At 38.4% G+C, this 17636-nt stretch overlaps 1 protein-coding gene across 3 annotated transcripts in view; it reads right to left on the minus strand.

Moving 5' to 3' along the window:
* Positions 1-17636, minus strand: part of CAMK2D (calcium/calmodulin dependent protein kinase II delta) — a 304759-nt gene that overhangs the window by 12049 nt on the left and 275074 nt on the right. The gene's annotated exons all lie outside the window — the stretch shown is intronic.

Genomic DNA, 17636 nt, shown 5'->3' on the forward strand with positions numbered 1-17636 from the left:
AAAAAAAAAAAAAAAAAAAAAAAAAAAGAAAGAAAGAAAAGAAAAAGAAAGAAAGAAAAGAAAAGAAAAATTAGCCCTTGGGGTGGTACTTGCCTGTAGTTCCAGCTACTCAGGAAGCTGAGGTGGGAGGATCACTTGAATCTAGAATTTGGAAGTTGCAGTGAGCTATGATGACGCCACTGCACCATAGCTGGGTGACACAGAGAGACCCCCATGTCAAGAAAAGAAATACTTAAAAACTGTAAATTTGATCACCTGAGACTAATAATCTTTTTCTGATCTTAGAACACTATTCTTGCTTATGAAATTACTGCATAAAATATTGAAGGAGGTAAGGAACTTTCACTGCAAAATATGAGTCCCTGGTACAAAGAATATTTTGAATAGAAGGCCGTTCAAGGTTAAGAAACAGTGGAGGGGGCCCTCACTTCATCTGCATATACCGGACAGGCCTGATTAAAGGGGATAATTGACTCCTTTTCCCTTTTTCTGTTATCCCAAATTATTTCAGGAATGAGGGTTGGGAATGTCAGTGGACCAAATCATTTGGGTCATCGATACCTGTTTCCCAGGTTAATCTTCAAGTCAATCTATTTCTCCCCCATCCATTCAGCCTCTCTAGCAACCTCCTGGCTACTGCTTATACCTCAAATTCCTATAACCCTCTAATAAGCCTGTATAAAGATAGCTGAACTCCTTTGGAAAATTGGGTTATCTCTCTGTGATTTCTCCCACCCTGTGTGCATGGTAAATAAATATTTTATCTTATTTATCTGCTTTAAATGTGAGTTGATCTTTCAGGAAACTTTCAGGGGAAAGCCAAGCTTCCCCTCACCCCTATTTTATTTAGAAAATTAAATTTTACTGGGTTTTGAAAATATTGTGGTACTCCCTATAAGAAATAGCCGTGGGATCACAAAAAATTACTTCCAATCTATCTTCTGGGGCAGTGAGGTGCTGGTTTTGTTCTTTATTGATTAAAGGAACCAACTTGCATTTTTCCTGAATTTGATCTTCAATGCTTCCATTCACTTTCAAACTCCAAATTATCCAGGTTATAACATTCTTTATTTAAAAATAAATGTTCTACAAACCTAATTTCACTTCCTCAAAACTGTATGAGACTATCACATAACAAAAATCTTATAAAATGGGATTATGTTTACCAATAAATGGTTTCAAACAATGTCAAAGTCTGTAATAGAACAAAATCACCACGTGGGGTAGGGTTTATATTTAGTTACATAGGTACCTTTCATGTATGTAAAATGACATATGAATATATAGCTTCTACACACAGCTAAAACATTTCTGACCTCTGTTCATTTGATTGATAAATATCCGTAATATGTGCGACATACAAATATGCTGATAGAAGTAATAACAGGCATTGCTTCCGTAACAGGGCTGCCAATGACACATTTTGGCTCAATTTAGTTAGGCAAGAGGTGATTCATCTGTCTGTGGTCTCAACAGTATGAACATTTGGCAAAAAGCCCATGACAACTGACCCGATTCTGGAATATAAAGGACATGGATGAGAAGCTGAGAAAATGGATTACAAAAATGTGGCTACCAAAACTTCTCCCTCCTATGAGAGCTTCATTTAAAGCTGACAGTTTTTAGCATGATACAGGGCTGATGGGAAAAAGGACAGTTTAGAAAACTATAAAAAATTGTCAAGTTTTAAGGACTCACAGAAAGAAGAAAAAAATCTATGTAAGTTAGTGCGCTTTGCAGAGTTTCATTAGGCTGCGTTTATAGGGTATGAAAAGTTCAGGATCACTTCTTGACGTTTCTGAAAATCTCTGCATTCCCTCAGAAGCATAGCATGGAATTAGAAGCATCGTGCTTATGTCAGGTCTCTTAGGCTCTGAACCACTGTGGAACCGTGCATCAGCTCTTCAATATTTTGCGTGCCACAACTGGCTTAAGTTTTGCTCTGCATAATCAAAGCAACACAAATTGCCCTCTCTTGAAGCTCTTCTTAAGCTTAGAAACAATGGTGCTTTAGCTGGCAGGACAGCAAGCCGGTATTAGTCAGGATGTTTCTGTGCTGCATCACCGTGACGGCAACGTGACTGTCTTGGCTTAGGAGGAGTCTGGAACTCAGGAATCTTTAAAGCACTTATTTCCCGGGGGCAAAGGGGCTTGGGTGAGTCACCAGGGCACATGACAGCTGACTCTTGAAAAGGAAAGCAGAAGGCTGGAAATGAATCATTTGTATATAGTAGTCAGCTTGTGGTTGGAACTGTTGCCACAAGCCCAGCATCTGACCTAGGGGAGGAGGGAGGGTTTGGTCCAGCTAGCTCTGCTCTCAACAGCAGTGAGGTTAAGGGACAGTCACTAGGCTAGGTGCTGGGCAGACAGATTCTCTGGGGACGGCCATCCTCATGCGGCCCTCCCTTTTCCTAAGTACCATGTAATGAGCACTTCAAAAGTAAAAGTGGAGAGAGCTTTTGATGTGTCACTAATTACAGCAGGATAAGAAGAGAATGTACTAGTAAGGCACTTCCTAAATACCAGAAGCTTCTTCCACTCCATAACTAGCCATAATCATAGGAAGCTGACTGTCCAGTAGGTGTGTTTAAAGAACTGAAGTGCTGCCTCTAGCCACAGGTCTGAGTAGTTTCTGGGATATCTAAGTTCTTAGAGGAAAGCAAGTGGGAGTGGTCTCCCGGACTCTGAGCACAATCACTGTCTATGCAATTATGTAAAAGAACTGGAAACACTTTCACGTTCGAACTCATTTATTTTTGACTCTGTTATTGTTCTAAAGAAGTCTGGAAGAGTAAGAAAAGAGGATGACTGGTCCCAGTGTTTGAATCCCAAACCAAACCCTACCCAAGAACTGAGAGTTTTGTGTAATAAAATAGCTCACAAATTTCAACATTTCCTCAGACATCAGATTTGATTACCACAATGCTTTGAGATATCCAGACAGACATTATCTCAATGACAGGCATTGCTCAATGGGACGGGGTTTGCTGATCACGCCTGCCCACCCTTTTGGAACTCTGTTCTCTTCCTCTTAACCCTTTTGTTTCTCTTACCACACGTCTGATCCCCTGTTCTCACTCTCATTTGCCATATTATCTTTCTCTATCTGGAATTTAACTGGTTCAGTTCCTTTTAAAGACTCAATTTGGGCCTTCTCACCTCATACTATATCCCGATGGTCCTGTCTATACCAGTGTTTCAAACTGCCTCCCAAATTATGACCACTTTCCTAAGTCTTTCCTCCAGATCTGAGTCAAGACCTATTTTGGAACCTCCACTTAGAATTCGCCAGGGCACCTTGAACCTAGCCTGAACTGAGCTTAAGACGTTCTCTCACCACGAACCTTCTGTGGCTCTCCACCTTGGTGAATGCCAACGTCATCCATCAGTTGCACAGGCCAGTAACAAACCTGTGAATCATCTTTGACTCCCTCATCCCACCTAATCCATCAAGTTCTGTTGATTTTGCCTTGCACATCACTTCTTTTCCTCTTCACCACCATCTGGGTACAATAACATCATTTCTTGTACGGCACTGTAACAGCCTTCCTACCTGAGCTTCTGTAACCAGGTTTGCTCTTTGCCATTTTGTCCTTTTTTCCTTTTTTTAAAAAATGCATTATCTCTTCAAATAACCTTCTATTGGAAACTCTTTTCAAACTCCTTGTTGTTCTCAGATTAAGCATCTGAAGAGAGATTATGAAACCTTGCACAATCTGTACCTGCCCATCTCACCAGACACATTCACAGGCTCTTTGCTTCTTCCTCTCCACTCGACCCGTGCTGCCTGTGTGCAATTCCAAGTGGCCATGCTTCCTTCTTCCCAGCCCTCCAGATACACTGTCCATTCCTTGGAAAACTGTCCCCTACTTTTGTTCCTACGTCTTTTATCAGATTTCAACTCCACTACTATTTTTTCAAACAAAGACTTCCCGGACTCTCATGTTAGGTCAGGTCCCTGGAGTGTTATCAATTCACAGATATCCTACACACAATTTTAAAAATACTTAGTGCACTTGTAGTAACACACTTACTTGGGTGGATTTGTTAATAAGTTTTCTCTCTAGGAACCAAACTATTGCAACCCCAGCATCTAACATAGTACATAGCATTCAGGAAATGTTCAAAAGGGATGTGAATGAACAGTGGGTCCAGAACAAATTCAACTCGTTTCTGGTTTCCCAGTGAATGACCTTTTAAATACATAATACTGCATTATTCAAAGATAGTCTTAATGTCTTGAAAATACGTAAAACTGGTAACTAGAAATAATTTAAGTATAAGCAGTGTATCTTATTATTTACTGGTAATGAAAGAAAATATTTTTCTTTTTAGTATGTCAGAAACTGATCGCCAAGCGATCCTTTCATTTCCTGACTTTCTGCCCATGGAACTAGAATTTTACCAGTCTCCCACCTCAAAATCTGGGGTTTCTTCTGTCCTCTACTCTATCCTTTGTCCCCACATCCAGTCACCATTATTTTTCCTTAGTACTCATGATGACATGACGTTAACTCAGCCTCTTGATTATTTCATTTGCTCGCCCTTGGCAAATCTCATTTACTTCCCTGGCTTTGACCACGTGCCAATTCCCTGTCACTGACATCTTTCAGGCTCCACCTTCATATTTCTAACTGCATTCTAACCATCTTCAGTCGTCCTGGCCTTTCACACACTGTGCCCCAAGCGAAGCTCAGCATCTGTCTCCTGTTTTTCTTGTCTCCCTCATCTCGGATAGTGGCATCGTAATCTATTCAGTTGCCCAAACCAAAGCCCTGATGCCTCCTTCCCCTTTTATTCCTCCTATAGTAGATAACTAGCTCCCCACATTCCTTCAAATCTTCCTCTGCTGGTTCACTGGCACTGCTCTGAAGTAGGCTATCAGAAGTTCCTGAGCCTTCCACATCTAAGGTCTTCTCCTGTTCCGCCTCTCCCACCCGCACGGCTGCAGATCATCTCTCTACACCACTGAGCTGAAATTACCCTCTGACCTCTTTAAGGCTTTCCCAGTGTCCAGAAGCCAAAGCCCAGACTTCTTTGTTTTAAAGATCTTCCTACTCTACTCTTCCAGCTTTATCTCCCCCAGAATATAATCTACAGTCCAGCGACAGCCAGGGGCTCACTCTTCCTCACCTAGCCCTGGCTCTTTGATAACTTGGTGCTTTCCTCCCATAGTTTCTTCTGGCTGGTAACTCTCTCTTTTGGCCTGAAAATTTCTTTCAATACCTTGCTCAAATGTCATCTTGTCTATATTGCCATTCCTTAGTGCCCTAGACCTGGCTATTTTAACTTACTGCGATCTTACTGCATTAACACAGGATGTTGATGCATCTGGTCAGAACTTGACCATTTTGTGCTTTGAATACTTGCTACTAATCAATGTCTGTAATGTATGAATAAATAAATACATGGATAGATAACACATATAACTTTATATATAAAATACTGTGGCCAATTTAAAATACTATATGTATTTCAAATATATGCATGATGACCAGGTTTGATAGCAGTCAGGCTGTGTCTGTGATATTTGGGGAGGCAATCACAGATCTTGGATATTTCAGAGTTGGCATAGTGGTCACAATATATGAGGTTTTGGTACGTTAGATGATGGAGTAAAATTTAATCTTAAATATACATCTAGTGAGATAAACTAGATATTTCTAGTGATTGTTTACATTTAATATTTCTGTTTAAGAGAGTTGACTGCAAAGAAATATTCAGGTTATTTAAATGGGAGCTTTTCAGTTGTTCAGATTTTAATTTAATCATTTTACTGAGATGACACCACTTAATGCTAAACCTTCTTCAGGGGTCTAGCTGTGCCTACAGTGAAACTTGGACTAGGGAAAGAACTGAATGTATTCCAGCAGATTTATCTTCATTTTGAGATTTGCAGGGTGTCACATGTTGAAATCTTGGGAACTGTGCCTGAAGATGCCTTTTCTGACGATCAAAAGATACACACTTAAAATTGTTGTTTAGCTTTGTTTGGGTATATCACTTAGCAATTCCACTCATTTGCTCTTCACAACATGGACAGTTGAATTTCATTTAACTTCTCTCACCATTTCTCACAGGTAGGTGGGCCCTTGGCTGCAAGGGACGTGAAGGACAGGAGGGGAAGTGACACGCACAAGTTGTCGAGCGAGTTTGGAAGCTGGGCCAGGGTTCCAGCTTTATTTGGCTGAGGTTCCTGTCTGCTGTTTAATTTACTCATCTTGTTCCTTTCCAGCCCACAGTGCCTACTTCAATATTTTGAAATCATAAACTTAAACGAACCACCTAAACGCCTTTTGACTTACTCTGGCAAGGTGAGTGACTAATTACTGGGCGAAAGTGTAATTAAGCCAATTTCACACGGTTGGGTGCCCCGTGGTTTTATTGTCTTTTTCCATGCTGCCATTAACAAAATTAACCCTTGGGAATAGTAATTATTTTAGACAAATATACAAATTAGGGTCATTTTCATACTCTCGGTAGTTTTATAGAAAAAGGTGCCTATCATCTCTGCTGTGTTTGGCATTCCCTTGTGCAATTCACAGTTTGTTTTTTACTTCACTAGTCTGATCTTACAGTTCATGTTGGAGAGAGTAATTTGCATTATTTTGGTCTTTAAAATCAAACCTATTAAAGATTCTAAAGTTGATTGTTTTAATAATGTATAATGTTTTCCCCAAATATAAGACCTGACAATTGTCAAATTTCTTCTCAAAAGTGTTTTCTAGAAATTCTTGTAAAACTCATTTATCCAGAAGTGACCTATTTCATAACATCAGTTATCCATCCCTTTAATCACTAGAGGTGCTTAAGATTTTTGTTAAGATAAATCACTGATTCCATCTTTAAACTTTGCTCTATAAATACAGAGTAGTTTCATAGGATAAGATGTTAGTAACTGGGGAAGAAGTAATTTTTTTTTTTTTTTTTGAGACAGAGCCTCAAGCTATCCCCCTGGGTAGAGTGCCATGGCATTACAGCTCACAGCAACCTCCAACTCCTGGGCTCAAGCGAGTCTCCTGCCTCCGCCTCCCAAGTAGCTGGGACCACAGGCGCCCGCCATAATGCCTGGCTATTTTTTTTTGGTTGCAGCCGTCATTGTTGTTTGGCGGGTCCAGGCTGGGGATTCGAACCCGCCACCTTAGGTGTACGTGGCTGGCGCCTTAGCCGGTTGAGCTATAGGCGCCGAGCCGGGAAGAAGTAATATTAGTCTTTGCTCTGTTAAATTGGTATGGCCTAACAATAAATGACTAACAAATATTTAAAACCGGAAACATCTGTCATCAGGATCATTTAGTATAAGTGCAAATAGGTTTAGATTTTCTTAAGTTTGTAAAGATATCACTGGGTTACAGCATAACAAGATCATGTCATCCCTAAAATTACCTTTGATCAGAAAATGAAATAAAATATTTGCTATTAAAAAATAAGGAAGGTGTAAAGTATTTAGAAATATTTCAAAGAAAAATGACTTAAGCAAATGTTTTAGAGTTTAAAGAAACCATGGTTACACAGAACATTTGCTTATGTGTAAGAATTCACCCTAGCCACATTAAAGTAATTGGGTAACTATTTTGCCACCCTCAGCTGACTAGCAGGAGCCAGAAATAGCACAGCATTGTGAATACCAGTGAGCATTTTAAGTGTTAAGATGTCCCATGAATCAGATAGGTGTGGTACCTCCTCCAGTTAAGAGTTGATGACATGGAAGAAAAAGATTTTAAGAAACTGGTCAAAGATTCACATCATCTGCTTGGATTGAAGATTTTTACACTTGCATGATAAGAAAAGTTGCAAGAATTTTTAAGGGGGATCTCTTTCTTTTATTGTGGAACAAAGGTGATGCATCTCCGGTCATCATACTCCTGTATAAAAGGTGATGCATCTCCTGTCATCGTATTCCTGTATATTCTTGTCTTCAGCAGCTGTAAAAATAGTGCCCTGTGCTTTCATTAAAAGCCTAGGATTATCCAGTCCATACCTTCCGGAATCAATGAGAGAGAATCTACAAGGGCAGATCAGGTCCAGTGAAGTGAGAAGAAAAAAGGACAATTCACAGCAAAACATATGGTACAATCTGGTCCCCCTCTTATGTTGTTTAGAAGTCCTAGAGCATCCATAATCACTGGTGTATGGAGAACTAGTAAAAAAGCTGATAAGGCAAATAAAATGATGAAGGAGCATTTTATAACTTGGAGAGTTATAGAAAAATGATAGATCCTCTTGATAAGTCAATAGGATAATACCTTTGTCTATGGCATTATAGATCCAAAGGCTCAATGTTACTGTATGTAACCATATGCCTAACTTTGATGATTACTGTCACCTTCTGAGAGCCCAGCCCATTGGATTGAGAAGGCACAGCCCCCATCTGGATAAATGTACAAAGTTCTGTCACCACTTGTAAGAGCTAAGTTTGGAAGAAAGTCATTTATGGGACCTCACGTGTTCACCACATGTGCACATGCACACATGCTCATTAGACAATTCACAGAGGTGAATTCCTCTAACTCTTCCAATGTCTCAATGCTTCCATGCATCTGACAGATAGCAGTACTAAGAATCCTAGCACCAAGGGCCATTTCTGTAAGTAGTTACTACAGTGTAAAAGGCTTAGTTTGAGAAGATGAAAATACCCTATCAGATCAGAAATTCCTAAAGGACTCATGGTTGCAAATGCTTTTTGCTGAAGTGACACATCACACTGACATTGTATAACCAGGTTAGCTCTAAATTCTGCTTAGAAAATGAACTTAAAAGTGCTTGTTAGAATATTGTAGCCAAATTTTACAGACTTGGTAAAGGTATTCTTGGTTTAACCAATGAGACTGTGAAAAAAATTAAATTTATGAGCCATATAGTGCAGGGCCAACTAAATATTACTCTTATTCTCATTTATGCGTACATGCATTATCCATGTAAATAACCGTATGTTGTCAAATTATTATAAAATATATTTTGTAGATTACTTGACAAGTAATTAACATTCTACACTTAGAAGATTCTTGTCTACATTACGTTAATTGAAATTAAGACAATAGTAAGACTCCTCCCTAGAAAACACCCTGGAAATAACATGGAGATATTGATTTGGAAATTCCAGGGAGGAAGACTACTGAGAATGTCTGCAAAGGGTAACCCTAGCCCTTCCATAGGCACATTATAACCATAAAGTACTTGTAATTTGTGAGGTCTAATTTAAATAACCACGATGAGAAAATTCTTCAGTAACTCACAGCCCTGCTTCTGTTTAAAAACTGCTGCACAGATTCTAAAGACAACAACTCAGGTATAGATGCTTTGGGGCCAGGTGATCTTCTTGCCACAGCCTCCCAAGTATCTGGGACTACAGGTGCTGCTACAACACCTGCCTACACACTTATCCCAAACAAATATATTTTTGTTTGTCTTATCCTCAGTAACAGGTAAGCACTACATTTCATTTATATTAACTGTTCATATATTAAAATAGCTTTATTGAATTTCTTTTTAGGCTTCTTTTCTCTTTATTTGTGAAGGTTATCAATGAACAGCTTCCATTTCTTGAAGAAAGGTTTAAATGCACAATCTTATATGCTCATGCTGTTTTGATACTGGTCTACAAACCTCTGTAAAACATCAAAAGATTCTTTTGGAAGGAGGCTACCCTTTTTGGTGTTATAGACCACAGATATTTTCAGAGATATTTCTCTGTTGTTCAGGAATACTTTTACATTTTTGTCCAGCTTAACTTCGTAAAATCTGATATATTTGATTCGAATACAAGAATTCTGCATAATAATTGGCTAGGTTTAGAGTAAAACTATTCCACTTAAAATACGTACCGCCTTAATATGTTATCTTCCCCTATTGAAAAAGAAACATTTCCTACATTGTAAACAAATGATATTTTGAAGTATAATTTCTTTCTTTTTAAATTTGAAAACACGTGATGGCAATGAGTTTTACCCCCAATTCTCCTTAATATTGAATTTATTTATTTATTTATTTTTTGGACAGAGTCTCACTTATCACCCTTTGTAGAGTGCTATGGTATGATAGCTCACAGCAACCTCAAAATTTTGGGGTCAGGTGATCTTCTGGCCACAGCCTCCCAAGTACCTGGGACTACAGGTCCAGCTATAACACCTGCCTAGTTTTTCTATTTTCAATAAAAATGGGGTCTCAGTTGTGGGGTAAACTCCCACAAAAATTAAATGAAATGTGCTCTTTTAATTCCAGAAACTGAGCAAAAAGACTTGTGAGTATTATGTGCTTTTGTCGAGACCTAACCGACCTGGGAAAACACAGTGGGGGCCTGCAGGCCAGGCTTAACAGCTTCTTACAGGGAACCCCGACTGTGTAGTCAAGTCAGCCTGCCAGATAAGGGTTGAAATGGCCCATCTGTGCAGAGGACATGACTCAAAGATTGATGTGAGTGAAAAGAAAAACTCCATCATGATGTGAGTAAAACACTCCATCGTAATTGCAGGGTCTCCAAACCATAAGAAAACTGTCATGGAGCCTGTTTCTGGGAAATTTAATTGAGTATATAGAAGAAAAAGATTTTACTCCTCTGTTTATCCTGGCCTTTAACTTTAACAATAGAAGTCAGATAATGTATAGTTCTTTTAGGTCTTCAGAGAGGAACAGCCTGAGGCTAGCTTAAGATGGTTGTCTTACTTTCCCGGACTTTCTTTCTTTAGGCTAATCTTATGATGGTTATCTCACTTTCCTGGACTTTCTTTCTTTTCTATAGTTTAAGATAAGAATTGAGGATGTTAAGATTATTGACCAATGTGGTGTACATGACTAGTTCCCAATAGAAGGAAATAGAAAATAAAGACATTTTGCTACATGTCATCTAAGAGTATATAGTTGTTTCTTGTTTTCATGCAATTCTAGGAGCAAGCTTGCACCTGCAGCCAAGCCGTCCTTCTCTCCCTGTGAGAAAGAACATCACTCAACACTCAGTCTTGCTTAGGCTGGTCTTGAACTCCCGAGCTCAGGCAATCCACCTGCCTCAGTCTCCCAAAATGCTAGGATAACAGGCACGAGCAAGCAAGTCCGTCCTCACCCCAACTTTTCCTAAAATTCAAAATTCTTTCCCTAACATCTGGAGTCTGTGTTTTGCTAGATAGACATCATGAAAATAATCACATGTAATGATACTAATAAAGAAATGACTGTATAGAGTCATTTCAAAAATAAAATAAATAATAGGTCTTTCACGCTTAGTCTGCTAACTTGGATGAAGATGGTTAGTTTCCCTTGAGGAATCACTGCACCAGGTAATCAAAATCTCTAAAAGGGATAGTATACATTATGATTCCTGAGATATTTTGCTTGAGAGGTGTTTAAATAATTTTGCATAGATATGCTCCTTTCAAAATTTGTATTTTACTTTTGTGGAAAGCAATCAGTCTTTTATTTTCAACAGTGACAATCAAGACAGTCAAAAGTGAGCCAATTTTTCAAAATACTTGAAGATATTTCAGGATAAAGGAATCAGTTTAAACAATGGACGACTTTGAGTCATTACATAGAAATATGTTTAGTTCAATACAACATGTCTTAACTGTTCAATTTTAAGAGTTTAGACAAAATTAAATTTAAGGCAAAAACATTATGGGGCGGCGCCTGTGGCTCAAAGGAGTGGAGCACCGACCTCATATGCCAGAGGTGGCGGGTTCAAACCCAGTTCCGGCCAAAAGAAAAAAAAAAAAACATCATAATTAACTCATTAATTTATTCAGTGCCTATAATGTGATACCATGAAGGCAAAAGGCAATCAATTAAAATACATAGTAAACACAATGAGTTAAATGAATACTCTCTCAATAATAAAAAACTTTTAAAAATTAACTTTAACTTTAATGAAGTAAAATGAAGTTGTTTTCTTTACTTGGGGGATTCCATGCTTATTTAAGTATGTGGTTGTATGTGGGTCTTAACATTCATGGATGTTCACCCACTTAGCTGAAATAAATAGTTGAGGAAGTAGAAACAAGGGTGCCTACACACACACACACACACACACACACACATACATACACACACGCGCACACACACAGGGCCCTTTGGATTTATGAACTCTTTTAAAGTGAACTTCTATGCTTGCATCATTTGCTTATATGGAAGAACGACCAGGAATAATATAATTTCACTGAGTGAGTATTGTGGGCCTGGCATTTTAATCAGGCATTTCATAAATAGTGTCTCTATTCATCATGAATGTTCTCTACTGTTGTTATCATTGCTGGGTTAAACCATATGGAATTATCACCTTTGTAGGTAAAAAATGGTTAGGTACTGCCAATCACATGTTTGACTCAGAGGTTTACCTGAGCAGTCAGATTGCATATCCAAAAAAACCTGCAAATAAGGAATTGAGCTGGGATTCAAACCTGTGTGTTTGCCACCTAAATAGATGCTCCATCCAAAAAGGAAAGAAGATCCTATGACTTATTGCTATGGTCTGAATGTCAGTGTCCCCCCGAAATTGATGTGTTAGAACTTACTCCCCCCAAAGTGATGATATTTAAGAAATGAAGCCCTTGAGAGGTTATTAGGTCCCAGGAGGGTAGGGGGGCTTTGTCCTCATGGATGGGACTAGTGCTGGAGAGAACTAGTTAGCTCCTGCCTTTTCTTTTGTGAAGTGAGGACACACCAAGAGATGTCATTTTGAAAGAAGAGACAAAGCTTCTACCAGACATCAAATCTGCTGCTAACTAGATCTTGGGCTTCCCAGCTTCCTGAACCCTGAGAAATAGACTTTTATTTTTTATAAATTACCCAGTGTAACACACTTTTTTTTTTTATAGCTTCAAAAATGGATGGAGGGATTTAATTTTTAAAATTTGCATTTCTGTGTTTTTAATTCCAAAATAATGAGGAGGCAAATCATATGAATGGAAACCCATGCAGATAAAAAGGTGTGATGATATCACAACTTCCAGAGAATTCTGCTCATTTAGTGGCTGATTGAATGCTATCCAATATGCTTCCTTACTATAGCCCAACACTGCTCTAGATCCTATGGAGATAGCCATCAATGAAACAATACTCTCTGCCCTAAAAAAACTTATACTCCAGGAGGAAGAAAAGAGACAGGAAACAAATAAGTAAAATAAATATCTGAGATAATGGTAAATACCAAGGAAAAGTAAAACAGGAGAATGGAGAGTACTCGATTTTTATGAGATTGTAATATAAAATAGAACTGTCAAGATAGATCTCACTGAGAGGGTGACACATGGTAACATTTGATCAGAGACTAAGAGAGAGAAGGGGCAGCAAGGTGCATGCGAGTCTGTACCAGGATATACCAGGCAGGGGATAGTGAGTGCAGGAACACAGAGGCAGGACCCGCTTGATGCATTGCAGGAATGGTGATCCTGATGAGATAAAGTCCAATGGTAAGGGGAGGAATTTCTGGAGGGGGCCCTGATCATGAAGGGCTTTTAAAATGGATTCTAATGACTTCAGTAGCCACTGGAGAATACAGAGCAAAAGCTGTCCATGATCTGATACATTTTGAAAGCATTGTTCTGACTACTATCCTGAGATGAGAGTGTTATGTAGAAGCAGGTCAACTGGTTAAGAAGCTATGTCAATAATAGAGGCAAAAAATGATGATATCTGGGACCACAGTGAGGACAGTGGAGTCAGTGAACAATGGTCAATGCCAAGAAAAAAAAAAAAAGACAAGAGTCTGTATTTCGAAGGACAGACCAGCAGGATTTGCTGATAGACTAGATGTTGGGCATAAGCAGAAGTGAGGAGACAAAAAAAAAAAAAAAAAACTCTAAGATGGTGATCCAGGAGTATTAAAGGGACTAGAATATAACATAGCTGTGTCAAATTCAGTTTTCACAGATGCATTTGAATACCAACAGGTGAACAGATGTTGAGATACAGCACACAGGAGAAAAGCCATTAGATAAAAACACTGCAGACTGCAATGACTAAAGGAATTAAAGGGGGACTGTCCTTCAGAGGTATATGTACTGACATTATAAAAAATATAGTTTAATCAGTAAGTTATGTAACACAAAATAGTTAGACGAAGAGTTCTTATATTTTTTTTTTTAAAGAAAACACAATTGAGTAATTTGGGAATGTTCAAACCTTGGTATAGTTTTAAAAATTTCTATTCCAATCTAAAAAGATCAAGTCAACCATAGAAAAGTATTGTCATACTGCAAATCATTTCCTTTGGTTAATGAAGTACCCACATATATGTGATCAGTGGGATAACTTATCTTTACCAGAGAAGGTAATTTTATCACAGTAAAATAAGCCACAGAAATCCCAATAACTTAAATCAATGTTTCTGAACCAATCAGGGTGCTTATTTTTATATGTTAGATTGGCAAAATTTGCACAACACTGACCAAAGGAAAAATGTCACCCTAGTCCTTATTAAAAGAAAGAAAGACAAATAGACTACTTAGTTCACTGTGTATTAAAGACAAGACATTTTATGCATGTAGCCTAAAAGAAACTTTCCTGAACATAGAATAAAATTTGAATGCACTGGGGAACAGCACCAGCAAATATAATTTCATTGATGAGGATACTATACTGAGGAAAAGCTTGGCCTTTTTAACCTCAGTCTATTCTTTCATATTTAGCACACAGTAGGTATTTGATTTTTGATAAATAAATCCAATTATTTCAAAGAAAGTTCTCTTCATTAGGAATTGCACATATTACCGTTCATCTGTAATTTTATATATTTCTTCAAATATGACTGTAGATTTTCTTTATGGTTATTTTACAACACACACATTATTTCTTGTTTTAGTATACTAGCCAGAAACAAAAAAACTAGAAAAAGGAGACAATTCACGTGATAATTACTAGAAGGAAAATTAACTTCTCCTTCATGATGCCTGAGTTTTGGAAATGAGGGAACAATAGCAAAGACTCAGGGCAGTTATAGCTTTAGTGATCCCAAGGTCTAATATTATTCTGGGTCCTTCAAACGTACACCCAGGAATCAAGCCCTAAAGAGAAAACAGTAAGAGATCAAAACCAAAAGCAGAAATCTACCAGGGGAACTAATATAGATGTAAAATTCCAATTTTTATTTAAATGAAAAGGGGGAATCTATGAGAAAATCTGTTTTCTATTTAAACAATAACTGATTTAACTAAGCACATGAGATCATTAAGAATCTGAATTTTGTGTTAAGGAGGTTACTAAGATACTCATAATGTCTGTGAAGCATTTTGAAAAGAAGAATTTGATTATAGAGATGTCCAAACGTACACTTTTTACTGGGAAAGGTAAGGTCCATCTATCCCTAAATGTCCCATTCTATCCAAAGTACCCTCCTCCCCCACTTCCATCCTGGGTCCTGGTTCGGACGGGATGCTCACCAGCCCCATTTTCTCTATCCAGCCATGGAATGTAGTGACCTGGCATCTAATGTCCGATAAGCAATTAAAGGTCATTTATCAATTTATTTTGCAGACCAGACTAAAACATCAGAAATCGCAATAAAAATTCTCTCTCTCCCTGTCAGAATAGGAGCATACACTCTGCCCTAATGCCTAATGCCAGGCAAAGTGCTTGGTCATCTGTGAAAGGAGACAATTTGGTCTCCTGTGATTCCAGATGTCTCTGTGTCACACATGTGCAATGTCCTCTCCTCAGTCCTTTTTTTTTTGTTGTTGTATTTCTTGATTTTACAAAGATGTATAGAGGGAATGAAGTACAAAGAAAAGGAAAACCTAAAATCCACATTTATTGGTTTCATGATCTATGTCTTTGATCTATTATATCGACTCACTCCTTGGTGTGGCGCTGTGCTCCCTGGGACTAGCACCTGGCCTCCTCTCCAGCCTCAGCTGCGACTATTCTGTAACTTGCATTTCACTCTTCAGTAGCATCCTGAGCTGCCGGCCGCACCGCAGACACACCACGCTTTGGTTCTGTGCCTTCTATCTGGACTATGTTTCTCCCCTCTCGCCTTCTTTACCTAATTAACAACTCCTTACCCTTTAACATCAAGTTCAGGAGCTCTTTGATGAGTGATTCTAGGGCTACCCCAGTCTGATCAGGGCTCTGCTTCTGTGCTCTCTCACTAAGGTGCACTATCAGGGTGTATGCTCTGCAGCTGATGAGGACCTTGAACATGGCAAGGCTGTGCATTCACCTCTGTACATGCAGTGATAAGCGCAGGACCTGCCACCCAATAGCACCCACCCTGCTTAAACTTAAAACACACAAGAAAGCTATTAGGTGCTTACGACCATAAAAGCACTTTCAGTACATTGTCTCTTTTCATTCTCAGTATCTGAAAATTGTAAATAATGTTATCATCTCCAAATCTCCACTTTACAGATGGGGATATTGAGGTTCAGGGAATTTAAGTAATTCTGCTAAGCTCTCATAGTAGAAGATAGACCTAGATTAAAATTAGCAATATTTAATCAAGTCACTTGCTGAAGAGAACTAAACTCTCTTTCAAAAAAAAAAAAAAAAAAGATCAGTTTCAGGCAGTGCCTATGGCTCAGTGAGTAGGACGCTGGCCCCATATACCGAGGGTGGCGGGTTCAAACCTGGCCCTGGCCGAACTGCAACAAAAAAATAGCTAGGTGTTGTGGTGGGCACCTGTAGTCCTAGCTACTTGGGAGGCTGAGGCAAGAGAATAGCTTAAGCCCAAGAGCTGGAGGTTGCTGCGAGCTTGTGATACCATAGCCCTCTACTGAGGGCAACAAAGTGAGACTCTGTCTCTAAAAACAAAACAAAACAAAAAACCAAAAAGCAAACAATAAAAAAGATCAGCTTTCTATAAAATCAATTTTCAGGAGAAAATCACAACAAAGTAGTTTCTCCTTTAATCTTTCCTTACCTCAAAACCATTTTTAGGAAAACTCAGTAATTAAGTCTTAAGATTTGACAGAAGCTTGGAAAGGGAAATTCACAGAACACATATGGACAGAAAATATTTGCCTCTACATCTCAGAAATGCGTTACATTGTTACTTTATGGCTTCAAACACTCCAAGTACAAGAATCGTAAAGCTGGATCCATAGCACCTTTATATTTTCCTTTCACTCAAGCTTTGCTTCCCAGTACTGTACTTACATCAAAGACGTTGCTGGTAAGCTGATAGTATAAACATTCCAAAGCTTGGAAATGTTCAGGAAAGCTGCCTTGCTGAGTTTCCTTTTCTAGACTGTAAACTATTGCAGTTTTTTTTTCTCTTAAATGCTATTGATCATTATTTACTATCTATTGGTTTATGCTAGGATACAGTCCCCATAATCTATTCAGAATCAACCCAATACATTTGAAACTCTCATAACTATTCATTTGTCTCTTTGTCTGGAACATTATCATGCAGAATCATCTTTCCCGTTTCTAGATTTGCTCCATGAGCACAAGAAGAGTGGCTAATGTCTAGTTAGTATACCGTACATCATAGGTGTCCACAAAACATTTATTGTGCTAACTACTTTAGACTTAAGTTATTCTGAGCAAGTCAAAGGTATTATAACAGAAATCTATAGCAGAAAAAACACTTTGGGGCATTTCACTTACAAGAATCACGATATAGACATATAATTTTACACGGTTTATAGATATATTTATTGGCAGAAAAAATACAAATTCAACAAAGGAGATAGTATTTTACTCATATA

This window comes from Otolemur garnettii, unplaced genomic scaffold, assembly GCF_000181295.1.
Source record: "Otolemur garnettii isolate 467f Iridium unplaced genomic scaffold, OtoGar3 scaffold00129, whole genome shotgun sequence".
Lineage (NCBI taxonomy): Eukaryota > Metazoa > Chordata > Mammalia > Primates > Galagidae > Otolemur > Otolemur garnettii.